A 26,532-nucleotide genomic window follows, 5' to 3' on the forward strand; every position below is an offset into this window, starting at 1 on the left:
CACACAAGGGCTTTTGGGGGACACTCATACCCAGACCATAATAACTTGCATCATGTGGATGATGCCAAGGTCTACCACCAGCACAAGCTGTACTTAGGCCCATGGATTGTAGCAGCCTTTGGGTGCCTTGCTGGATGAGCATAGGACAGTGATTCCCTAGGCAGTATCATCTGGCTTTTTTAAAATTTTTTTATTCTAATTTGTTACATACGACAGTAGAATACATTACAATTCATATTACACATATGGAGCACAAGTTTTCATGTCTCTGGTTTTATACAAAGTAGAGTCACACCAATTCATGTCTTCATATATATACTTAGGGTAATGATGTCCATCTCATTTGACTGTCTTTTCTACCCCTATGTCCCCTCCCTTCCCCTCCCACCCCTTTGCCCAATCTAGAGTTTATCTAATCCTCCCATGTTCCCCCTCCCAACTCCACTATGAATCAGCCTCCTTAAATCACAGAAAACATTTGGCATTTGTTTTTGGGGGATTGGTTTACTTCACTCAGACTCCCAGAATAGCTAAAGCAGTCCTTAGCAAGAAGAGTGAAGCAGGTGACATCACTCACTATTCCAGAATTTAAACTATACTACAGAGCAATAGGAACAAAAACAGCATGGTATTGACACCAAAATAGACTATACCAAATAGAGGACACAGAAACTAACCCACATAATTACAGATACCTTATATTAGACAAAGGTACTGAAAACATAATTAGAGAAAAGATAAACTTTTCAACAAATGGTGCTGGGAAAACTGGAAATCCATATTAAACAAAATGAAATTAAACCCCTATCTCTCACCATACACAAAACTCAACTCAAAGTGGATCAAGGACCTAGGAATTAAACCAGAGACCCTGCACCTAATAGAAGAAAAAGTAGGCCCAAATTTCCATCATATCGGATTAGGCTCCTACTATCTTAATGAGACTCCTATAGCACAAGAATTAAGAATTAATAAATGGGATGGTTTCAAACTAAAAAGCTTCTCAGCAAAAGACACAATCAGTGAAGTCAATAGAGAGAGCCTACAGCTTGGGAGCAAATTTTTACCACTTGCACATCAAATAGAACATTAATCTTAGGATATATAAAGAACTCAGAAAGCTAAACACCAAAAAAACCAAATAAGCCAATCAAAAAATGGGCCAAGGAATTGAACAGATACTTCTCAGAAGGTGGTATACAATCATCTGCCTCTTTACTCAAATGAAAGTCTTGGATGCAATTTGCATTTCTACACCTTTGAGCCTGTGGTAGGTGTTAAGACTTTGCTGATACTGAGATACCCCAAGGCTTGTTTTCTACTGTGCCTGTGCTAAGCACTTGGCTTTGTAGGTGCTAATAACCATATCCTCCTTTGAATTGTGTACAAAGAAATATTTTAAAAGAAAGAGCACTTGGAAAGACTGGTGGAATCAAGTAAAGTCAGTAGGGATTGTCCAGGGTATTGCACCAGTATCAATTTCTTGGTTCTCATAACTTTCTGTATAAGATTCTGCTGTGGGGAAAGCAGGTTGATGGGTACTCTGTGCAATTTTTTCCAACGTTTTGTGAGTCTCTGACTTCAAAATAAAAAGTATTAGCCATCGAATTTTAGTTTGTGGGGATTTAGGGGAAAGGGTTTAATACATAGTTATGTAAAGATTTTCATATAAAACAAATATTCAGAGCAAAAATAAGAGACTCACTTCTTTGATATTCCTTTAGACAACTATCTGCAACCTTCAGCCACTTCCTTTGTGCTTCAAATTTTGTAAACCAGTGTTTCTCCTCCTGATGAATTTCTTCCCTTGGTTAAAGTCCTGTATGTAGTCACTGTTCTGAAAAGATAGAGAGTTCATTTCCACAAGTGAATATTTCTCATGTGTGATTATGTCAAGGAAGTGCTGCCTCCCAGTGGTGAGAAGCCAGAGAAATGTGGGTACACTCTGTTGTTCTTTTAATACATCTGTGTTGTGATTTTACGTACATGGACTTTAAATTCCTAGAGACCCAGGTAAAAGTAATTACTGAGCATCTTCTTACTTTGTGGCCTTGCTGGGTTACTTGGGTTTTCTGGGTCTTTTTTTTTGTGTGTGTGTGTTTTGTAAAGTCGGATTAACCATACCTCCTTGCCATATTCACTACCAATTCATTCAAGTGTTTATTGAAATTCTCCACATGCACTGTGTTCCCACAGGAGGGATACAGCAGGGATAACACAGGTCAGGGCCTCTCACTCTTCAAGTTTTTCTTCTAGTGGCATTTTTAAAAATAAGGTATGTGAATTACCTCTCCTAGCTTTTGGTTTGCTGTATATGCTAAGTGGATAGTGATGTTTTTTAAAAAAAGGTTTGAGAACCATTGTTTTAGTTGACCTGCCAGACCCCTTGAACTTGTCCTTCCCCTGGTTAAAGATGCTTCCCATCAGAGCCAGCTCCAGACAGAGCAAGCTATCTGCTGTGCCTGGAGTGTACACTGTCCCACGCATCCACACCCTCATATATCCCCTTTTCTCTACTCTGGGGCCCCTTTAGCAGTTAATGTATTAGCAAGAAGACCTTTCTTTACATAGCAGCTTTCTTTTTTGGAAAAAAAAAAGATGATGCTAGTTTGGCTGTTTCTTAGTGCTTTTGTTGTTCATTTGATTAAATATAAAGTACCAAAAGTATGTTCAGTTTTTTGTTGTTTAGGCCATTGAGAGGAAAGCAGTAAAACCATCGCTTGCTAAATAGTGCCAACTGGGCCGATTCTACTCCCAGCTCAGGCTGTCACTGCTTGTGTACTTGGCAAAGAAGTTAAGGAGTCAACAACAGAGAGTTGCATCCAGTTAATTTTCCCACACCATAAAATAGGACAAGGAAGGAGTAACTGGATTGAAACAGATTCTCAACAGGAAAAGAAAAAAACATTTAAATGGCATGCCCAAGGAGAGTCTCAGTGTGGCAGTGGTTTTAGAAAAAGCTTTTTAAAAATAGGAGGTGCCCAGAAGGATACTAGTTCAGCCAAGATGTTCCATATTCCTGGTCCCTTCTCTGTTCTAAGCCTCTGGACAGTTCTGTATCTTGCCCAAGAGCCAAAGTGTCATTTAACAGTTGGAAGGCAGTTATTGCTTCAGAGCTGTTAAAGCAAAGATTTCTCTAGCTGTGGAGCATTTTCTATTGCAGTGTCTGACTGCAAAGTATTGTGGTTTGGGTTAAAGGTTTTATTTTTATTTTTTTTACTTGTAGATGGATATAATGCCTTTATTTTATTTATTTTGATGTGGTGCTAAGGATCAAACCCAGTACCTCACACATGCTAAGCAAGTGCTCTAGCAGTGAGCTACAACCTTAGCCTCAAGACCTTTTTTTTTTTTTTAAAGATTCTTCTTTTCTTCATGCTCAAATGAGAGTAGCTGGAAATGTGCATATTAGATCTAGAATTCTATCGGATTATTTCTCAAGTTCTTCTTAAAATATTGAGAAGTATAAAGGTGATGGGAGTGCTCAATGGTAAATGGGTAGCCCCTGTGCCCGGAGCCATCCAATTTTGTAAAACCTCACCTTTTTACAAAATAATCATTCATAATTGGAAGGTTTGGATTTTTGATCCATCAGACATCTCTTCATGTCCTAACAGGCTTTAGTATAGTATTGTGGGATGTTTTGTGAAGTGAGACCTATTCATGTGGATGGGCGGGCGATTAAGAGGGAAAGGTCCCCCACCTCATTATGAAAGTCTTAGGTGTTTACTCCATTTCAGAAATGTGAAAAATAAGAATTATTATATAATGCTAAATTCTGTTAATATTTAAAAGTATAGTATTCCTCTGAAAACATTTGATAAATTTATACAAAGAGATACTGATAATTTAGATATTTTAATGTGTCTGTCTATACTTTATGTAGACAAGAGAGAGGAATTGAGGGGTGCAGAAAAAGATATACTGAATCTGAAAAGGGAGGTGTCCATGAAAGGTTGGAATGTAGGAAGCCCTTGAACCTTTGAAATGGAAAACACGCAACTCTGAGCAATCCAGCCCTCTTCCTTGCCACAGAAAACAGCCTGATGCAGGGAGTGGGCAAGTGCAAGCACAGGGAAGATGTACCTTCAGATGGCCTGTGTCCTCCCTTGAATGTCTGCTTCCTAAGTCAATCTGTCTGGTTGGTGCATGCTGAAATTCCTTCCCATTACATTGTATGTTACGAACCCCAATTTTCTTGAGTTGAGGTGCCCTCTCCAGGAACTCTTCCAATGACAGACATAGACACAGTTAACCATCTCATCCAGGTTGAACTCGGCAAAATCCTTGAGGTTAGTTGTATTTTAAAGTTCAGAGATTTGTATATTTTTCTAAAAATAGGTGCAACAGGTGTTACTGACCGTGTATTAATACCTTTCCAGTGACTTCTCTGGCTTATAATTAAACACAGTTTTATCTTAGCATTAAGAATGTGAATATTTACATGAAGTAGGATAAATACAAAACTATGAAGAGTCCCACCTCAAGTCAGAGCTTCCAGCCAAATGGACTGAGGTCAGGACAGGTTTTGCCACCAAGTAAATTTAAAAAAATGAAAAATATACATTATGCGTGTATTTTGCAAGCTTTTCTTTTGTTGCTCAATAGCTCTTGGTAGTCATATAAACAAAACTGAAAAATATTTTAGCAGTCTATATAGCATTTCTTGAATAAGTAGACCATAATTAATAATGTGGATTTCGCTTTCATCAATACTGCTATACCTGGTGTTAAATTCATTCAGTACACAGAAATTTTAGATTACTTCAGGCTGAATTTAATCCATTGATTTTTTTTTTGTAACCTTGGTTTTCTGTTAAGATTTACATTAGAAGTGTTTCAGATAGACATTCAGATCATGCATTTTAAACAGGATTAAATTCTCAGGCTGTGGATTTTGCATGCAATGAATAAGACTTTTCACCTAAAGTTTGTGTTTGTGGAATGTGTATGTGATTGCCAAGTGTTATTCAACCTGAGACAGACTCACAAAACAGCATTTTAGTATTAGGAGATGCCTGTTTTAGACTCTGAGGTCTGAAAGGGGAAGGCAAGAAAAGGAGGAAAGGAAGAAGGGAGGGAGAAATCAGTCACTTTCTGATGGAGAGTTTCATTAACCTCAAGAGAGGGCTGAATTTCAACAGGAATGGTCCTGGATGATTTATGGTGCCCCTAACATTTGCTAATCCATATGTTCTTTACAGAAAGATAGGCTCTAGTCCAAGCTATTTGGAAGAAAAGGTGGGGGCAGCATGGCAAGACCATGTCTCCACTAAATAAAAGTAAAAGAGGCGGTCTTACCCTCAAAGTCTGCAGGCAGGTAAGGTTAGCAGTTGTTGTTATTGTTGTTAATAATTTTTTTAGTTGTAGATGATGGACACAATACCTTTATTTTATTTTTATGAGGTGCTGAGGATCAAACCCAGTACCTTCCACATGCTAGGTGAGCACTCTACCACTGAGCTACAACCCCAGCCCAGATTAGCAGTTTTTTATGTGTAACTTTTACTTACACAAATAATGATAACAATAGCATGTATTTATAGAGTGTTGTCTGTATGCCAAGCACCATTTCAAGCACTTTACATGCTGTTTTGGTTAGGATGTGCTGCAGTAGTCAATTAACCCCCAGTTCTCCTGTCCCAGGTTTACTGAGGGGTCTGTTTCTCATGGTAATGCTCAGAAAGGCACATGGAAGCTCCTCCTCAACAGGATTTGCAATGGCAGGAGAAGAGAGTAGGCAGACATAAAAAAATCACAAGTTTTCCCAGATGTTTTAGGTGTGGTTCCACCTCCCTATTTAGGGACCAGGAAGTGGAAAGGAAATCATGGAGTCTTTAGTGATCATTACTGTCTGCTGCCTGTCCCTCAAACCAACACTTCCAGGTAGTAACCGTAGTTATCCTTGTTTGACAGCTGAAAGAACCAAGTCATGGGATGTTAAATAGGTAGAAGAGCCAGCATTCAAACGTGGGTGTCTACTCCAGAGAGCACTGGACTGCCCCTCAAAAGATATGGACATCCTCTTCTGGAATAGGTTTACTATTTAAAGTTGTGTTGCTTTGGCTGGATGTCCTGGGGCACACCTGTATACCCAGCTACTCAGGAGTCTGAGGCAGGTTGATCATAAGATCAAGGCCAGCCTGGGCAATGTAGTAAGACCCTGACTCAGAGGGCTGGAAATGCCCAGGGGAAAAGTGCTTGCCTAGCATAATCCCCAGTGAGACTTGCACACACACACACTCTCACTCACACATACTCTCACATTGATTTAAACAACAACAATTAAAGCAATGGCACAGTTGGTGGGAGGACAAGGCCAGCACTGTTTGAGATGATTAGCTTTCTGTCTGCATGATTTCAGTCCAGGAGCCTCCAGAGTTCTCTTTCCAGGCATCAGTCAGGAGGTGCATTGTGAAAAGGAAATGTCGATACTCTTTGACTCAGAATTCTGTCAAACTGCCCCACATTTACTCTTCCCTAATTTCCTATTTTCCATCTCTAGGAAGTCTTATCTAGATTCTGTCACTCTTCCTCACTGCTTCAGATTAAAGGTCTTGTCCTGAACTGGTTTTGATTTCCTCTGCAAAATGTTGCCTCTGAGTTTCTCCTCACTTCCACTGACCATTGCCCTCAGACAGGGCCACTTGCTCCAGAACTGACTGTTGCAAGGTACTCCAGCCCAGCTGTGGCACCTTCTTCTGGGCTGCTGTCAGCATTGGAAACAGATAAGCAAGGGTAGCGTGGCCGAGTTTCATACTCCACTCGAACACACCAGATGGGTGCTTTGAGCTGTATACAGCCTGCACAGGTGTGCACAGAGGCTACGTCCAGTGCCCCTGACTCCTCCTTGCCTGGAAGAAGAGTATCAGAGTGTGAGACTGAAACAGTGATACTAATCCCCTGCCTTGTCCTTTGATAAGAGTTTTACATTGAGCAGCTGTACATGTTTTCTATGGAGATTTACAGTGCATATTATATAATAAACCTGTCCAATACAGTGCTTCCTAATTTGAGCAAAATCTTTCCCATTGTGTAAGAAACATTAACATCCCATTGAACTACACTGAGAAATGCTGATTTAGATATTCCCCTGGATCAACTAATCCATTTCATTTGTTCCTTGTTTTTTAATTGTATTTCATTTTACTCTTCTTCTAAAATTTATTTGTTTATATTTCAGTATGTAATTTCTGATGATTTTTTCAGCTGGTGGGTTTTTACACTTTACCACTTCTTTTTATTTAGATTGAGACTTTTGTTTTCTTTGGTACCTATAGATTAAAACATGAGGAAGTGGCTGCCTAATTCAGCTTTGAACTTGTATCTCACTACATCAATTATTAAAAATGACTGGACCTTTTTACTGACTTACGACTCCAACTGTGTTAAGTAGTTGAAAAGATTGAAAGTTCAGAGAGTTGGCAGAAGGAGGGCCACTTTGAAGCCAGATACAGCTGAGTTCAGATCTCTACTCCACTGCTTCGCAAGCTGGGTAGCAGACAGGTTGGTTTGTTCACTCACTTGCCCCTTCATCCAGAGAGCCGAGTATCCATGTCTTCAAAGAAGACGGACCTAATCTTAGCCATATTTAGGAAACTTTATTTTCTTAAGCTAACAGGCTGTTTTCCTTAAATAGAAATACTAACTAGCACTAAGCAATGGTTGATACACTTTATGGAGAATGAGTGGAAATTAAGGTCATCATTTTAAAAGAGGACTTTAAAGGGTACCTTTGACTCAACTGGCATTAACCAAGTGCCCTCTCCATCCCAGGCTCTGCTAAGAATGAATGTCACTTCTGAGTAAGAGATTGCTTGTGGAAAATATTTTAATAGTCTGCTTTTGCAGGGAAAGGTGGGCATGGGTATTTCTCTAGACTTTTGAAACTTCCTACTTTGAGTGCCCACAAGTAGGGGAAACTTTTATTTGCTTTCCTGGCAGCAATTGGTATTGCAGGCGTAAATCTAAGAAGATTCTTCCTTTTCTGCAAAGTGGCCTTGAGATACATCAGCCAACTGATGATGACCATCACAGTCACCATTTAGATGGCTTCTTTGAATTCTGAAGATTTCAGTGAAAATCAAATGAAATCAGTCTCAAAACATGAAGACCAAGCAGATAGAGCAGGGCAGTTCAGGCTGCTGTCTTAGCAGCTAAGTGATGCCCGCTGGGCACATCACTGTGTCCTCCTAGGACATGGTAACCCCTTGTGCGCCTGTATATTTATTTTATTAAGGATTCTTCAGTTGTGTTAACATGCTTTCTGCATAAAAATCAGTTGTTGCAAAACTTATATAACAATGTATGATAGAGACATTCATTGAAGACAAGGAGAATATGCCTTGATATCACTTACAGTATGGATTTGTTTTACTTTAAACAGCAAATTATAGATGACATGCATGGAAATGAAATTAAAGGTTTGAAACTTGATCATGAAGTGATTTTAATTTCAAGCACACTGCAGAAATCCTTAGGGTTGGTACCACTTTTTCAAACCAGGGCCTTGGTACATAAGCTCTTTCCTTTTGCTTTCTCATTTATCTTGGTCTTGCAGATCTTAGCTTCTCCCCCTTTCTATATAATTATCCTCAAAGAAATCAAATGCTGCACATAGTGCAAAGGAAAATAGTGCTTTTGTTTTCACTCCATGTAGGAGATGATGTTAAATCTAACCCACCATTTACCTAAATTGTATTAGACAAAATATGATTGCATGATTTTTAAGTTAAGGAATTCTTACATTCCCCTGTACTCCTACACCTACCCAGTTTTCTCTGTAGCACTCAGTAAGGCTGTACTTTCTAATAAGTTCACCTTGTCAGTCCCCAGTGCTGTAGCACATGGTGTGATTTCATTCTTACTTGGGGCTTTCCCAGGTCCTCCCGAGCATTCACTCACCTCTGCACTTCTTGATAATTATGTCTCAGACTTTGGGCAAGTGATTTCCTTTCTCTGGCTGCCAGTCCTTCCTTCTGTACAGGAATTTTGAACTTTCTTCTACTTTGGACAACCCTTAGTCTAAGGCTAGTGCTTCTCAGACTTGGCCTTGATTCATTTCACTTGGAGAGTTTGTTGAAACTTAGGTCATTGAGTGCCACCTTCAGAGTGGCACTTAATTAGGCTTGGCATTGCATTCATTACTAGCGAGTTTCCAGGTGGTCCTTGAACACTGGTCCCGGGACCATGCTTTGAGAAACACTAGGAAACATGCCATCCTGGACAGAGACAAATTCTCATGTTATAGAAGAGCTGCGACTTCTTTCCTTCAGATTCACTACCTTATTATTTTTTCTATGTGTGCAATCTGATGTGTATCTTGTGTTAAATGGTCAAAGAAGGAGTTGAATGAGAAGTGGGCCTCCCATCAACTGTATCAACTGCTTGTGTTTGTGTCATATATCTACTTGGTAAGAGAATCAAAAAATAGCACCATTTGCTTACTAGAAACTTGAAAAATACTGTTCATTGTTAGGGGTTGATTATATTTATATAAATATATATTACATATATCTTTGTAACCTTTTTATACATTTTTATCGTGTATTTTGAAGTCATGTGATCCATACTACAGGGGTTTACCACCTGTTTATCTATTTTGAAAATGTCTTCCTTTACTGTAAACTACTACAGCCAAAGACTTTTTGCTCAGGAAGAAACATGCAGCCCCCTGAAGCAAAGCTGCCGTGCTTGAGGCCAGGAAGGGAGCCGGGTTCCTCTTCCTTCATTATCACCTGAAGTCCCCAAAAAGGGACCTGTAGAATCCAGAGGCACTGCTTCATACCCATCTTTTATTTGTATTTTAAGTTTTCTGATGTATTTTAAATATTTCCAGTTTTTACTGACTAAAATAGAATAGTTGAGGGCCTCACTTGGAGTCTATATAGTTTAGATCCTGTCTTCAGTACTGTGGGATTCAGTTCAGTACTTTCAGTTCCCTCGTCACTGGCACTAGAGAGTCAGGAAATGGCGAAAGCTGCCTGAAGCCCAGGGCCCCAACAGTGGTCAGTCCGTTTCTCTAGTCAAATTAAGAAGCTCGTGTTCTTGAGATGGATGGGAATTTTTCAGAAAAGTATGTTTATACTGTGCCCAAGGTTTCATACTGGACATTGTAGACCATACCAAAAAATTCAGAATTTTACTGGGAGTTATGAGTTGCCCTTCTGACTCTTCAGCTTTACTTTTAAACTCTGCTGTTTTTGTGGGTGGTTTACTGGTGAGGACAAGTGCTGCCTGCTCTTGTGCAGGGTGAGCACCCCTGGCGTTGTTTGACCCACTGGGCCTGGGTTTTTGTCTTCTGTGTTCAGTTGTTCCTCCAGAGCTCATTTTAGATGGTAGGAGTATTATAACTGGAAAATAAAGACCTCTGACTTTTTAAGTAGAGAAGAGAACTGGCCTGCCTCACCTTCCACAGCCAGGTGCAGGCAGCTTCTGGTTTGGCATAGACAGACCTCTGACCTCTGATACCCCCACCCCACATTGTGAGACAAAGCCTGACCCCTCTTGGATGGAGGGTACCCTTGGTCTATCACCCCTGATCATATCCTAGGAGGACTCAACCCTCCAATTCCTCCTGAGTCCTAACTCTCCTCCAATTTTGGTGCTGAGCACCCAGGGAAGATTCGGTAACACTTCAGGTCTTGGCATAACTCTCCTGGTTTGGAGAATTCATTTATTCAGCCATTTACTCAATCAACAAGCCTTTTCTTTAGTATATATAACATGTCCTCTGTGCCAGGAGCTTGTTTGGGCAAGTCTTGCCTAGACTCTGCCTTCCAGGAGCTTTGCTCTATATGGGAAACAAACAGGTGTTCCAGAAAGACTGGCAGAGCATGTGCAAAGAAGGAGAGAGATCACCAGGTCAAGAAGCTGACAAAGGGTTACGTCATAGTGGAAATGGGTAGAGGGGACTGGGACAGGTTGGCAGTGCCAGACCTAAACTGGAAATTTGCGTTTGAATCCAGTTCTCTGGGAAGCAGTGATGAGTGTGAAGCAGGAGAGTGATGTAATCTGATAATCACTTTAAAAAAAAGATAATACCATGACAGTAAATGTAATTTACCACAGAATTAAGGACAAGAATGAAATGATCATCTCAGTAGATGCAGAAAAAGCCTTTGATAAAAATCCAGCTCCTTTTTTAAAATCCTGAAGAAACTAGTTATAGAAGGAGTTTTTTTCTTTCTTTCTTTCTTTTTTTTTTTAACCTCAGCATTACAAAGGGTATATTTGACAAACTAAAGGCAAACGTCATACTGAATGGAGAAAAATAAGGCATTACCTCTAAAATCAGGAACAGGACAAAGATGTCCCCTCTAACCACTCATATTCACTACAGTTCTTGGAACTCTAGCCAGAGCAATTAGGCAAAGAAGGAAATTAAAGGAGTGCAAATAGGAAAAGAAGAGCTCAAATTATCTGTTTGCCGATGACATGATCTTTTATCTAGAAGACCCAAACAACTTCACCAGAAGACTTCCAGAGCTGATAAACAAATTCAGTGAAGTACCAGGATATGAGATCAACATGCAAAAACCAATAGCTTTCTTATACTCCAATAATGAACCTGCTGAGAGAAATCAGAAAAACTATTCCACTCATAATAACCTTTATAAAAAAAAAAGAAGAAGAAATGAGGAATAACTCTAATCAAGGCAGTAAAATACCTCTAAAATGAAAACTCTGGAACACTGAATGAAATATTGAAATCAACCTTAGAAAATGGAAAGACTGAGGCGGTGGTGGTGGTTCAGTAGTAGAGCGCTTGCCTAGCACGTGCGAGGCCCTGGGTTCGATCCTCAGCAGCACATAAAAATATATAAAGTTATTGTGTCCAACTACAACTAAAAAGAATAAATATTTTTTAAAAAGAAAGAAAATGGAAAGACCTCCCATGTTCTTGGATAGACAGAATTAATATTGTTAAAATGCCTGCACTACCAAAAACATTATACATATTCAGTGCAATCCCCATCAAAATACCAACAGTATTCTTCAGACCTAGGGAAAAAAACAGTCCTAGAATTCATTTGGAAGAGAAAAGGACCCAGAATATACAAAGCAATTCTGAGAAAAATTTAAAAAAATGTTAGAGGAATCACAACACCTGATTTTAAGTTATACTACAGAGCTATAGGAACAAAACCAGCATGGTATTGGCATCAAAGCAGTCTTGAAGTTGGGTGTGGTGTCACACGCCTGTAATCCCAGCAACTCAGGAGGCTGAGGCTGGAGGATCAAAAGTTCAAAGCCATCCTCAACAGCTTGGCAAGGCCTTAAGCAACTGGGCAAGACCCCGACTCAGTATTGCTGGGAATGTGGCTTAGGGGTTGAGCACCCCTTGGTTCAGTCCCTGGTATAAGAAAAAAACAGACTTAATGACCAATGGAATGAAATAGAAGACACAGAGTCAAACCCATATACTTAAAGTCATCTGATACTTCTCAAAGTTTCTAAAAAAGACATGTTGGAGAAAAGATGCCTTTTCTAACAAAATGATGCTGGGGAAAACTGGATATCTATATGTAAAAGACTGAAACTAGATCCCTATCTTTCACCCTGCACAAAAGTCAACTCAAAGTAGATCAGGACTTAAAAATTAGATCAGAAACTTTCCAACTGCTGCCCCAAAATAAATAAATAAACGGGATTCACACTCCTACATGTTGCTGCAGGCACCAACCTCCTTTACAAGACACCCAAATAGCTCAAGAAATAAAACCAAGAATCAGTAAGAGAGATAAACATCAAATTTAAAAGCTGCATAGCAAAAGAAACAAGTATAAACCTACAGAGTGGGAGAAGTTCTTTGCCAGCTATTCCCCTGACAGGGATTAATATTCACAGTATATAAAGAATTCAAAAAACTTAACACTAAAAAACAACCCAATCAATAAATGGGCAAAAGAACTAAACAGTCATTTCTTGAAAGAAGAAATATGTATATGGCCAATCCAAGTGTCCAACACTCCTAGCAATCAAGACAGTGCAAATCAAAACTATATTGAGATTTCATCTCACTCCAGTCAAATGGCAGTCATCAGGAATACAAATAATAAATGCTGGTGAGGATGTGGGGAAAAGGGTACAATCACTTTGTTGGTGGGACTGAAAATTAGTACAGCGACTCTGGAAAGTAGTATGAAGATTCCTCAAAAAGACTAGAATAGAACCACTGTCTGCCCCAGGCATCCCTCTCCTTCGTATTTATCCAAAAGAACTAAAGTCAGCACACCACAGTGATAAAGGCACATCAGTGTTTCTAGCAACACAGCTCACAATAGCTGAGTTATGGGACCAGCCTAGGTACCCATCAACAGATGAATGGATAAAGAAAATGTGGTTTATGTACCCAGTGGAGTTTTACTCAGTTATAAAGAAGAATGAAATTATGGCCTTTGCTGAAAAATGGATGAAACTGGAGAACATCATCCTAAATAAAATAAGCCTGACTCAGAAAGTCGAGGGTCAAATGTTTTCTCTCATATGCAGAAGCTGGAGCAAAATAAGGAGGAAAAGGGTTGGTGGAGACCCCATGAAAATGGAAGGGAGATGAGTGGAGGAGGGGAGGTTAAGGGTGGTGGGGGAAAGGGAAGGAACATGGGAATGAGGTTGACCAAATTATGCTGTGTGCATGTACCACAGTGAATTCCACCTTTGTGTATACCTGTAAAGTACCAATTTGTAAAACCAGTAAATAGATGGGTGAAGGCCAGGGGAGTAGAGGGATCATGCAGAGGGGAGAAGGGGAGGGAGGAAGTAAGTACTGGGGACTGAAATGGAGCAAATTATATTCTACGCAGGTGTGATTATGTCAAAATGAACCTCACTATTCTATATAGCTATAATGAACTAATAAAAAAAATTTCAAAAAGATTTTGCAGGAAAAGAGACTCGACTTTGGAGAACAGATCTTCATTATTAACTTGACCATCTATTCTGCTCACTGTTTGATTTTAGGCAAGTTCCTAATCTCTCTGAACCTGTTTTCCTCATTTGTTTAGTGAGACTAAGACCCATTCAATAGAATTATTTTGAATAGTAACTTTAGATAATATGTTAAACACAGTACCTACTGTCATTTTAAAAAACAATGTAATTCAGGCTGCTCTGCTTAAATGAAACAGGGTATAATGGGATCTTTCATTTTATAGTGACTGTCTTGCAGAATGAGGCCAGGAAATAAGAACTAGGAGACAGAAATGGAGAGAATATGGTGTGATAAGTATAAAGAGTGTTTTATAGCCTTAAAAGTACCTGAAATATTATTATAGTTTGCCGGTTTACTTAGCCTTTAAGGTGTAAAGAAATCTATGAAAATAGCCTAGTTACATTTTATTGAGTGTGTCTTGTTTCTGACGTTTTGCATTCATTTATATCTATGGACTCTGTCTCACAATCCCTTTGGTAGCATATGGAGTGAGTTTTATATTCCCACTTCACATTCCAGGAGGTCAATTCCCAAAAGGTTGAGTAATTTGCCCAGGTGCACATCTAGCTGTGTGTGAACCGTCACTCTGGCAGCTGAGCAATATACTCTTCAAATCCCTGAGCAGCAGATCAGGTGGTAGCAGTAACCCACTCTTGGATGTGGAAGTGCCCTCTATTTGTTAGCAAATATCCCTATTTTCCCTCAATGCCTGTGCACCCAAATAAAATCAGTCTTAGTTTAATAGGTCAGTAATGACTGGTAATAATTGTCCATTCCATGTATATGGTATATTTTTGTCTTTAGAATATTCTGATATCTCTAAGAAGATAGTGTTAATGAACAGTTCATTGACTGTGGAGCTATACCTGGTTTATTGATTGATCCTTCCACTTAACTGGATGTGTGGGTTTGAGCAAGTTTCTTAATAATACCTTGTGGGGTCATCAGGAGCCAGTGAGGAGAGGGTGCTAATAAAAGCATCCAGCTCTGGGGCCTCATGTAAAGAATTCTCGCTAAATTTTATTACTGAAGACAAACGGTTTGGAAGTTGAGTAAATGGAAATAGAATAGTCGACAGAATTTTTAGCAGTGTGGATGGGAGTGAAGTGGTGCTTCCCTGGTGTCAGTTCTGCCTTGGTCCAGCCCACTTGTGGGGGCCAGTTGAAGAAAGTGCTGAGACACCAGCAAGGTCAAACAGTTTGCCAGAATCACTCCAGGAGTGTTGAGTGGCCAGGTACCTCTGGGTTTCTTTGTTCTATATCACAATATCCTAGAAAGTGGCATACCGACGAGGCACAGTTTTAGATATTCAAGGTAGAAAGTACATAGAGCTGTCCAGGGCACGAAAGAGTTAACACATAGACAGAATACCTAATTTATACCAGGGAATTGCAGGCTTAGGCACTGAGAAATGGCTCATTATTTTAATTGGATTTTCCAGCATGTTAAGCAAGTCAGCAGATTTGCATTAGCTTTACTTGCAGAGAAACTGTTTCTATGTGTCGACCGGAAGAAGAGGGAGAACCAGTGGACAGCAGAGAGAGACTGCCAGTTAGCGCAGGGTGACAAAGCAGATTGCGTCCTCACTAATTAATAAAGTCTTCCATGCACGTAGGTGTGGTGGAAGTCCCCTTTGTGGGGCTGTGCGGCTCTCGCCTCTTCTCAGAGGCAAGAAATGGAGGCATTGCTGGCTCCTGGCTTTCCCGCAACAGCAGCAGGGCCACTCAGGCGCCAACCAGCTGGCCCACGGAGGGACTCGGAGCCTGGCCGTGGCCTGCCACTGCTTTGGGACTCCTGCAAAGGATGAGCACTCATGGAACAAAAAGACCAGGGCCCTCCCTGCCCTCTGAGGAGAAAGGCAGTGTATCAGTAAGCCAACAGGATTGTTCCAAATGTGGTAAAGCTGAATAAGAGGGTGAAGAACTAAATCAAGGCAGACTATATTTTAAGTTTGTGTACTTAGAGGAAAATTTTCATGAAGTCTTTTTCAGTGGCTGGGATTGTGGGGGCTATTTGTATAATATCTGTCAGCATTGAGCAGTTCTGAGAAGAAAATGGTTATTTTTATTACCACTAATTTTAATTACAATTATTTCTTAAACAGGTTCCTTCTTGCATAATGAAGGATAGACCTCAGCCTCCCTTTGTCTGATTTATTCCCGTTTTCTAGTTGGGCTGGCTGTATTGGCAGAGGAAATAAATTTAAATAGTAATTTTGGGGGGAAAGGAAACATATTTACCATACCTAAACATCATTCCTGAAATTGTTTTTAAAATGTTGTTTGATTAATAAACTGGAAAAAGTGGTACTCCTTTAAGACTTCTTTCAGACTTGAATCCTGCACAGAACTTGTTACTTCAGCATTATTGTTATAGGAAAGGAGTTGATTTGGAAGTTAAGTGAATGGGAATAGAAGAATCAGTAGAATTTTATTAACATGAATGGTGAATAATTCCACAGTGGATTTGAAAGGCTTTTAAAGTCTGTTGAGATTGGTCTGCTTCCTCTTTGTCTTTGTGTTTTTATAATGGCACGCAGGGGGTTGCTAGTACTTGTCATAGAAGACAACCTTCTTTGTCAGTTTTTAAAAATAAACTTATTTTTTCCTGAGATGTAAGGTGGAAAAAGTTTGTAAGTTTTTAAATATTTTCCTGTGGCCTTTTAATAGGGTAGTCAATCACTGAGAATATTCTGACTTATAAATAATACATAAAAAAGTGGGTTTTTTTAATTAGTCCCCAAGAATATGTGTATATATGCCAACAAAAGAATACCAAGAATTCCGCCAAGAATTCTTAATTCTTGAGCTTTTCAATCAGTGCAACTACATCCACACCCCATGCCTGACCACAGTGGTGACATAAAAGGTTGCTATTGTAGTCAGTACCGGACTTTGAAGGGACTTTTTCTTTAGAACAACTATCACATTCAGCACTAATTTCTTTGTTGGTTTGTAATACAGCTTTCATTTTAAGATAGCAATAGCAATGTATTTTTTTCTTCATTTCACAAGGTATTTGAGGCATGGATGAAAACCATAATTTAGGATAATAAGTTTAAAAACATTTGTAGTTGTATTCTTTTCATATTTTTAAAATTTTACCTTTTTTTAAACTAACAATATGTTACATTGCAAACAGTTTTCTTTTTTTTTTTTAATGCAAAAGTCCCCTCTCCCACTCTGTACCTTTGCCCAGTTTTAATTCCTGGGAGGAACTTATATCAGCAGATAACTGATTTCATTTTACTAAAATTCTACTATTCTCATTTATTCAACTTCCAAACCAGTTCCTTTCCTGTAATGATAAAGTTGTAGTAACAAGCTCTTCTTGGGAAGCTGAGGCAGGAGGATCTCGAGTTCAAAGCCATTCTCAGCAAAAGTGAGGTGCTAAGCAATTCAGGCCCTGTCTCTAAATAAAAATACAAAATAGGGCCAGGTATGTGGCTCGGTGGTCAAGTGTCCCTGAGTTTCATCCCTGGTACCAAAAAATAAAAATAAAATAAAATTCTGTGCATGATTCAAAAATAAGTTAAGCACAGACATTTCCTTCTCTTATAAAAATCCTTGGGGCTGAGGTTGTGGCTCAGTGGCAGTACTTGCCTTGCACATGTGAGGCACTGGGTTTGATCATCAGCACCACATAAAAATGAATAAACAAAATAAAGATATTGCATCCATCTATAACTAAAATTTTTTTTAAAAATTTGTATGCACCTTAAGAACTGTTTTATACCTTCCTTTTAGTAATAATGGACAGATTTCCAAAGTTAATTATAAAGAACTCTCTTATTTTTATGGCTGTTTAAAAGTTCCATAATGTGTTAGCCAGCGCTCATTGGTGGGCCCTTCACTTTCTATCAGAATTAACAGCCCTGTCGAAAAGATCCTGGTGCCCACATGATATGTGTTACCTGCCTTCTGCAAGTCCTTCTCGTCTGACCCCTCAGTACTAGGCAGTGTTCTGAAAACGGGGGCGATAGCCAACAGGTGAAGCATTCATACACAAGTGTTTAAGGAAGAGTACTTTGAAGAAAAATCACATGGGGATCTTCTTGAATGGGGAAAAGGTAGATTCTGGCTTGAGTAGTGGAGGGCAGGGCAAGCCCCAGCCTCACTGACCCACCATCCACACAAATTTCTACAGTCTGTGGGATGGTGGGCTGGGGACTTACACCCCAGGAATGGAATTGAGAACTCGGAACAAGTTGCCCATCTCCGGTAGAAGACAAGTCCTGTTAATCTTTATTTCTTCCCTCTCACGCCGAAGGCAATGTTTTTCAACTTCATTTATTTATTTTTTAACATCATTACCTGTACCCTTCGTCTTTTTCCCCAAAAAGCCTTTTTGGAAGTTTCCCCCCTCATTGTTCTCCACATGTAATACCATTTATATACTGTGGCCATTTGGAGGGCCACAAACGATTATAAAATCTAAGTGGGCTTTTTGCCCTACTTCCCAAAAACCAATGCCCTGAACCCTCACAGAACACGTGGACTCAGCTTAGCCTGTAGCCCTCAGGCTGTTCTCTGCACACACGGTGGCAGAAGCACTTGGACAGAATTGTCTTGGTAGGACTGTTTGTCTTTGCACTAAGAGAAGGAAAAGTGGTTGTTTCCACCATTTGCACTTGTGTGTAAAACTAGTCGGGGTCAGGGAGAGTGAAGGGTTAGAGTTACTTAGGAGCTGCAGGAAGCCTAGGCTGAGAACAACAGGAAAGCATCAGGGGGAAGTTCAGAGCCAAAGGAAATGTCTTCTCTTTCCCAGCCCTGCTGTGTTCCCACGTTGCCTTACTCATTTAGCATCCCCATGACATTTAAAAAATAAACACATTCAGCACTTCCTGGGTTACCAGGGCGTGAACAGCACTTCTCACTGCCTCGGTTGACACATCTGCTCAGTCAGATCTCACACCCCACGCAGTGGATGTGGTTCAGAGGGTCTGCACAGAGCCCCTTCGGGTCAGAGTTAGTCCTTCTCCCACCACATTTCCCACGTCTTGCCACATGCATGGCAGTGTGTGTCGGCCTTGGCTCCGCCCACCCCCTGCCCTTGGAGCACAGATCCCTTAAAGGCAGGAACAACATCCAGCTGATCATCTTACTCATCAAGCACTTGGGCCCAGCAAAGTGCCTGGGCTCAATCCCCAGGACCACCTAGTTTCTAGTGTAATGTGTGGCCGAGAGTCGGTGTTCAGTGAGTGATGGACAGGCAAGTGAACAGACAGGTAGACAGACTGATAAGCACAGATTGAGTGGGAATGTTTCTTGAGTGAGGAGATCCATAGGCCTTTCCTTCAGTAATCTGGTCCTGCGGATCCCCGCAGCCTCATTTCTAGGTCACTAAAACTGATGTCGTCAGGGTACTAGGAGGCTTCTTAAAGAGACCAGGTCATAAGCTCTTCGCTCTTCTCTGTCCTTGTACTGCTGCTTCTTTCACTGTCCGCCTCCCCCCCCCCCCCCCCCCCCGTTCTTCTGTTGCTCTTCTCTTCAGCTGAGCAGCAGCACCGTCTCCTTTCAGACTCTCCCTGTACCTTTAAAGGAAAGAGCCCCAGGCCACTGCCTCAGAGCAGTGGGAAAAACCTGCTCCCCTGTGGGGGCTGCACTTTCACCAACACGCCACCTCCATCCCCATTTCTCAGTGCCAAGTGGCAGTGGTTGTGCCACCTCCCCAGGGAGACATCCTCTAGGTTCTGTGAGGTGATACACACGCCACAGCCTTCCAGAGCCTTCCAGAACCCGTGTGTGAGAAATGCTCGGTCAGCAAGAGCTGGTTTTATTGTCTTACGTGCTGCTTTTTTTTTTTTTAACTGTCTTCCATCTTTCTTTGTTTTGATTTTCAGCTCCAGGGTCGGAGCCACAATGTGATCTTCACCTTGGATTCCTTGTTAAAAGGAGACCTAAAGGGAGTCAAAGTAGTAAGTGTCCAGAATTCCAAACTTTGGATTTTCACTTTAACTGGAAGGATTGATAGTTTTTTTTCCTGTTAAGATCATAATAGTACTTGTACTTGAGAGGTACTCTGAACATTTTTAGCATTAAGATAATGTTCTTCAAAAAACGATCGTTGGAAAAGATGTGCTGCTTGATACAGGGTCGAGAGAGAGAGGAACGAGAGTAGGCACTTTCAGGAGATCTGTGAGTGCCTCAGTCGGTGGGCCTGTGTTGGCTCCTCCAGTGTGTCCACCACTGACCAACCTCTTGGAATCTCTGGGTCCTGCTCTGGGGCAGCATAATCAGGAACACCCACCTTGCCTCCCTGTCAGGCTTCTGTGTGTAATAAGTGGTATAATGTGCACCCAGCCTCTTGGGAAAAGTTTCAAATGGCCCATAAAGGAGGTCATTTTTGCTAAAATGTTATTTCAAAATTATTTGTTTTTTTAAGCAGAAATAAATAGAATTCAGGGTTTTTTTTCTCTCTCTTTTCTAAGGATCTCAAGAAGCCATTTGACAAAGCCTGGAAAGATTATGAGACAAAGTTGTAAGTGTTTTTTGTTTTGTTTTGTTTTTGTTTTGGGTATTGGTGCTTTTTGTTTGTTTGTTTGTTTTCATAAGAAAGTAACTGGGAAAAGGCTACAGCCCCTAATATCTTCTTAACAAAACACTTAGTATGCCCTTGGAAGACCTAAATTGGGGGTGCTGACCTAGTTTAAAAGTAGTTATGGCCAGGCCCAGTGGTGCACCCCTGTAATCCCAGCAACTCGAGAGGCTGAGGCAGGAGAATTGCAAGTTTGAAACCAGCCTCAACAACTTAGCAAGATCCTGCCTCAAAATAAAAAATTTACCAAAAGGCTAGAGATACAGCTCAGTGGTAAAGTACCCACGTTCAATGCCGAGCACCACCAAAAAGAAAAAAGAAAGCAAAAGAAAAACACAATCTGGTAACCATCAAGCTGGCATTCACTCCAGGTCTGTCTACCCCAGAGCCTAAGCAGCAGAACATGGGCATTGGGGTGAGACCAGAAGGAGGGATTAGGGAAGTGAGCACTTTGCATGCTGCCTGGCTGGTGTTTATACCATAGGTATTGCACCATGGCCCTTTGTTACTACTCTGGGAAATTTGTAATATCAGGCAGTAGAGTAGGGTGGGAGATGTGTGTATTTTAAAGCTTTTAATAAATTTCTTGGCTGTAAAGTTGGGTAACTGTAAACATAAGAGAATAAAGACATTTCTGGAAGGCAGCAATAGCAGCGGAATGAAAAGAGAAGCAAAAGAAGAACAAGTTCAGGACTAAGCCTGTTTCCCAAGCTGCTTTTGTAATTGATTATGTAACAAGTGTGTTGTTGGGCACTTGCCATCCTAGGGATGTTTCTGTGCATGAACAGCTAAAAATGCAACTGGGAACCAAAAGGCTGTAACAATGGTTGACCAATGCTATGGGCCATTTCTTTATGTATGAAAAGTGGGTCATGGACACTCACAAAAATTCAAATAGTGAGTTCAGTGGGTTTCAGTTATACGACCTTGAGGAAGGTTTTTGTTTTTATAATTTAAATAAATTATTTTCTTTCTTTCTATTTATTTTTTTAACTTATTTATTTTGCACTGGTGATTGAACATGGACACTTACTCCTGAGCTCCATCTCCAGTCCTTTTTGTTTTGAGAGAAGCTCTTGCTAAGTTGCTGAGGCTAGCCTTGAACTTGAAATCCTCTGCCTCCACCTTCCGAGTCACCAGGATTATAGGTGTGCACCACCACACCCAGCTAAATAAATTCTTTTCAAATAATTACTTTCCCAAATAGGTCGATTTCTTTCTTGTGGTGCAGGAAGGAAAAAAAAACAAATTGTCTCTTTTGTGTAATAGGTCTCATTTGTTTACATCACAGAAAACAAAATGACTTTTACGTACACACAGAGAATCTATTATTACCTTCCAAATAACCAAAAAAGCCTGGACATTTTCTATTGTCTCCCCCCGCCATCCTCACTAGGGATTGAAACCAGGGTGCTTTACCGCTAAGCTACATCCCCAGTCCTTTTTCTCGTTATTTGTGTTCTGTTTTGTTTTTGAAACGGTGTCTCCCTAAGTTGCTGAGGCTGGCCTCAAGCTTGCCTTCCTAGTGCCTCAGCCTCCTGAGTCACTGGAACTATAGGTGTATGCCACTATCCCCAGTTCACAGTCTTCTATTTAGCACCCAGGAGGCAGTGAAACACAATGGTTAGATCACAGACTTTAGTATTTTTTTTTAGGTTGTGATCTTGAGCTAGAATAGTAAAGTATGTTTTAATGATCCTCGCTTGTTAAATAATATGAAAATTACCTACTTCTTAAGGTACCGAGAGTTCCAATATATTCTCTGCCCGACTCCACACACACAGCCACCCCTGTTATCACCAACCCCCATCAGACTGGTACATTTGATAGAATTAATAAACCAGAAGGATTCACTCTTGGTTTTGTGCATGAATGTGTTTGGAAAAAAATTATATCTGCTTTTATTATAGTACAAAAATTGAAAAGGAAAAAAGAGAGCATGCAAAACAGCACAGGATGATCCGCACCGAGATAACAGGAGCCGAGATTGCCGAAGAAATGGAGAAGGAAAGGCACCTGTTTCAGCTCCAAATGTGTGAGGTAGGAACGGACTTTTCCATCTCTGGCCTAGAGCTTGGTAACTAGCATCCTGCCAGTCAGCAGGCTGTTGGGGCATTAGAGGAGGGGACTCTTTCCTAAGGATTCTAATCTCCGTTTTTCTCCAAGCCTTTTGGGATCCATCATTGCCCTGTTGTCTCATATTTTGAGCCTTGGTCCTATGGGTCTCTTTAAGCCAAAACAGGATTCTTTGGTGAGAACCTTAATGCTGCTTTTGAGTGAGTGATTCGGGGGATAAATTTTGGTGAGAGGTAACAATGATGACATTAAAAATTTAGAGCATGCTTTTCTTAACCATGAATTCAGTTGGAATGAAGGAAAGACTGAAATGAAGGAGTCATTGAGGAAGTCTGAGTTTATGAAAAACATGCAGTCAAAAGCATGCTGCCTAAGCTTACAGCAGTGATTCTCCAACTGAGTCCCCACCAGACACTAGCTCTGCTTGACCTCAGCCTGTTCTAACCTGTTCTAATGCTGGCTGCTTCGGGGTAATAGAGATGCTTTTGCAGTTTTTGGAAAATATTTAGAATGGAAAAATTTCTCATTTCAAGTTTTTCTCTCCTGAATTTTCTTTTGTGTTTTCTTCCTTGTAAACATTTGACTCCTTAAATTTGTTTGATCATGAAATCTTTTCTATGATAAAACAAAGTAAGCAAGAAACAATGTCAATAGAAAAATCTTGGCTGGTAATGAAAATCAGAACCAGTGCTGTTTAGTTAACTACATGAATTAATAACAGATTATTATTATTATTTTTATTTTTTTCATTTTTAAGTTACAAGAATTCTTTTTGATTCATGTCTTTGGATTATAAGTTTTGGTATCTTATCGCATGTTTCTTTTCTCTCTCTCTTTTTTTTAAGCAGATGTCAGGGGTAATATTAGGGATTGAACCCAGGGCCTCGAACATCCTGGGCAAGTACTCTAGCACTGAACAAGACTCCAGCTTTTTAAAATTTTTATTATTTATTTTGAGACAGGATCTCACTAAGTTTCCCAGTCTGGCATTGAACTTGTGATCCTCCTGCCTCAACTTCCCAAGTAGCTAGGATTACAGGTGTGCGCCACTGCACCCAGTGTCACTTTTCTTGAAGGGACTCCTGTTTTCTGCACAGAGCTGTCTTTCAGGAGCACGTGAACTATAAGTCTGAAATGCATTGCACCGAGGGGGAATGCTCAGCTGTTCTAGAATGTTTTGCTGTGTTTTATTTCCACTTGTCTAGTAAACTAATTGTGAAAATTTATAAAATGCTAATGCTCTAATCTGTTTTACACTCTCTGTGACTGTGCCAAATCTGCATTCCCCAAATCAAGCTCACCTTGTCTGAAGCCACTGAGGCTCTTTGACTTGTGTAGCCTAGTGTGGTGGTTTGCCACCTGAACCCATGACTTAAGAACCCTGCCTGAAATTAGCAACATAAAATTCTGTTTTATCTCCACAGTATCTCATTAAAGTCAACGAAATCAAGACCAAAAAGGGTGTAGATCTGCTGCAAAATCTTATAAAGTATTATCACGCACAGTGCAAGTAACTAGATCATTGCAGTCATAGCCTTAGCCTGTAACCCAGGGAAGGCCGCTTTGCTTCATTGGTTTTCTTGGCTTTTTTTTTTCCTTCATTTAGGGCTGTATATAACTATATAATGATATTCCACAGCTCAGTGGACAAGAAATGGTGTTGTGTTCTATCTTCAGAGTTTTATATAAATTAATAGCTCAAAATGGAACAACTGACTGGTCACTTGACACACTGTCTTCCATTGACAAGCTGAACTTGCAGGCCAGCCTTTGTAGCCTGTGTCAGAGACACACGAGTCCTGTCCCAATGGGGGCCTTTCGATGACCCCTTTTCCTCCCATACTTGTCATTTTACTGTCAGTGGGTCATTTACACCATGTATTCCCACCTGGATTTGTTTTGGGTGTTTTCTCATCATCTAAATAAGTGAAATCGAGTGCTTTGGGCTTGAAGATACTTTTCATTTGAATATGGATTTCTATGAAATGGTGTTATGTTCTGAGAGACATCCACTGTTGTATGCTGGCTCTACTTTTGTTTGTCTGCATTGTAGGGCTGCCTTTTTATTCTTCTCACGATTCTCTGGCAGCACATCTGTTTACTTTCTCTTTACTTGTTGGGTTAAATTGCATGAGTTTTCAGGAAGAGTGTTATGTGAAAATGTGCCAGTTACTATTAAAGTCTGGTATTAATTGGTAAAAATTATAGAGAAGATAGGGCAAGGACCTTTCCAAAGTGGTCCAGATGACTCTGATATAAATTTATGAGTAGAATAATGTCAAGGTCATTTGGACTAGGTTACAATGCCTACTCTCCAAAACATTAAATACATAATTCCCTTTGATCTCTTATTCCTTTTAATAGTAGCATTATCTAGACAGATCTTTATATACAATTGAAACATTTAGAGAGGTCAGCATTAATCTTATGATAACAGCATAAGGCTCAAGTCATGTAGTAGATTAGATCAAGTTCTGACCCTGTGGCCGGGGACACGTGATTAGGTCCTTCACTATCAGGTTCTTCACCAAACCTCAGTGTCCTCATCTGTCAAGTTGGGGTAAGGTTTGTAGTACCACTCAGGGTTCTTTTGAGGATGTGTAATATATTTGTTGTTGGGATGTCTCTCTTTTGGAAAAGTTTTTTAATGATCACATTGTTATTTACATAAATTTAACTTGGTAACTTTTTTTCTTTTTTCAAAAAATTCTACCCTCGTATAAATGTGTATCAAAAATAAAAAAGCATATATTTAAGTGAAAATAGCTTCCACATTTATAGGATATTGTTTGACTTGACCGATGAAGGCTCTTACTAAAGACTAGGAACTTCCTTTTGACTTAGTAGTGGAGTAGGACAATTATGAAACTTGGAAGGATATTGTGGTGATCCCTGATTTTAGTTTTGGGTGGAATTATTCATCTCTCATCAATTTCAATTTTATTAAGAAACATTGATTTGAAACTTTTGCCAAAATAAGCGAATCTCTAGATCTTCTGAATTGCAACCCTTTGGTAGCAAATCTGATTTAACCTGATTTTAGAAATCTTTTTTGATCTCAGATTTTCTAAGTCTGAATGAGAGTTTGAGCTACACAAACATGAGTTTTCCAAATATAAGAGGCTTTGTAAAATACACACATTATAGCCTTATTAGCAAAGATGAGAAGAGCAACCCTAACTTGTATTAGCTAATGTGTCCTCCCTTTACTCTTTTATTCTTTGCTTCTCCCTGCTCAGAAATATTAATCAATCTCCTACCAAAGGCCAGCTACTTTGCTGGGTTCTGGGGAAGAAATTAAATAAGGGTTCTCTTCTTGGAACTTAATTGTCTGGTACAGGAATTAGGTCATGCACATCAGAAATAGCAGTGATTCTAAACAGTAACTGGTGACATAGACATAAAAGGAGACAAAAAGGAGACATTTTTGGCCAGGAAGGCTGAGAAGGTGGGTCACTGTACCCTGGAGGAGGTAGTGGTACTCACTATTGGACTAGGATGGCTGACTTTTTCTGGTGAGAAAGTCTCCCCCTAGGACAGAGAAGTATGAGCAGAATAAGAACTCTGCACGTGAAGAACCTTGTGTGCAGTTCTAAGACCTCATGGTAGAACTGGGTTATACTGAAATTCAACTATAAGTTATCCCATGATTGGACCTTGAGTTCCATCATAGCAAGATGCCAGGGTGGGGGTTCTCTTTCAAGGAGCATTTTATTTTTTTCCTACTTTAGCCAGTCCCTCAGAACTCCTAATAGGCATGTTGTGGATCTATAAAGCATTCTCTACTCAGATTTTTGTTTTAAAACTTTCTTCTTCTGAGCATTTATTCCAGTTCCCAAATCATTTTCAATATAGCATCAGCCGGTATTCAAGAGTGAATTTGCAAGGCAATACCTCATGTATCATGACACCATAATGTGGATGTAGCTACAACAGTGAAGAAATAAAGGGAGCAGGAAAGAGCTCTTGACTTTTTCTTACCCATT

General features: G+C 40.0%; 1 protein-coding gene across 2 annotated transcripts in view; it reads left to right on the plus strand.

The window, feature by feature from the left end:
* The window catches only part of LOC143388093 (arf-GAP with SH3 domain, ANK repeat and PH domain-containing protein 1-like), a 204,961-nt gene that overhangs the window by 127,664 nt on the left and 50,765 nt on the right, over window positions 1–26,532 (plus strand). For both annotated transcript variants that reach the window (XM_076842074.2, XM_076842073.1), the window contains 3 exons: window positions 19,776–19,850; window positions 20,364–20,413; window positions 22,381–22,510. The gene's annotated coding sequence lies outside the window, so the exon portion shown is untranslated. The remainder of the gene's footprint in view (window positions 1–19,775; window positions 19,851–20,363; window positions 20,414–22,380; window positions 22,511–26,532) is intronic.

The sequence above is a fragment of the Callospermophilus lateralis genome, unplaced genomic scaffold (assembly GCF_048772815.1).
Source record: "Callospermophilus lateralis isolate mCalLat2 unplaced genomic scaffold, mCalLat2.hap1 Scaffold_52, whole genome shotgun sequence".
NCBI classification, from domain to species: Eukaryota; Metazoa; Chordata; class Mammalia; order Rodentia; family Sciuridae; genus Callospermophilus; species Callospermophilus lateralis.